This window comes from Pygoscelis adeliae, unplaced genomic scaffold, assembly GCF_000699105.1.
Source record: "Pygoscelis adeliae isolate BGI_AS28 unplaced genomic scaffold, ASM69910v1 Scaffold977, whole genome shotgun sequence".
Taxonomy (NCBI): Eukaryota; Metazoa; Chordata; class Aves; order Sphenisciformes; family Spheniscidae; genus Pygoscelis; species Pygoscelis adeliae.
Window position 1 is genome coordinate 130,583 of NW_008825130.1, and position 334 is coordinate 130,916.

The following is a 334-nucleotide window of genomic DNA, read 5'->3' on the forward strand; positions in this document are numbered from 1 at the left end:
TTTTTGTTGGAGGTTGGCTGTCGCTGTTAAGGTAGGAGGTGGCAAGAGTTGAAGGGAGCAGGATGTATGTAGGGACAGGAATCTGCTGTTGGCCAGTGCTCGATGGAGGCGTGGGTGTTGCAAAGGGCAGGTTTCCTTGCTCGAGGGGTCAAGGAAAGGTGGAAGCTGTGCTGGCTGATGGTTGTGGTTCTGTATTTACCAAAATGGGGGGAGCGCTCCTGCCCTTTCCATGCAGTGGGCATGCAGACACCGACGAGCAAGGAAGGGGTGGGAGAGGCAGTGGGAGAGCTGCCTGCCCCCCCTGCCCCCCCTGCCCCAGCATCTGGAAGCCCAT

General features: G+C 58.4%; 1 protein-coding gene across 2 annotated transcripts in view; it reads left to right on the top strand.

Moving 5' to 3' along the window:
• STAT3 (signal transducer and activator of transcription 3 (acute-phase response factor)) overlaps window positions 1-302 on the top strand; it is a 10,090-nt gene extending 9,788 nt beyond the window's left edge. For both annotated transcript variants that reach the window (XM_009328272.1, XM_009328273.1), the window contains exon 24: window positions 13-302. The gene's annotated coding sequence lies outside the window, so the exon portion shown is untranslated. The remainder of the gene's footprint in view (window positions 1-12) is intronic.
• The last annotated feature ends 32 nt before the right edge of the window (window positions 303-334 follow it).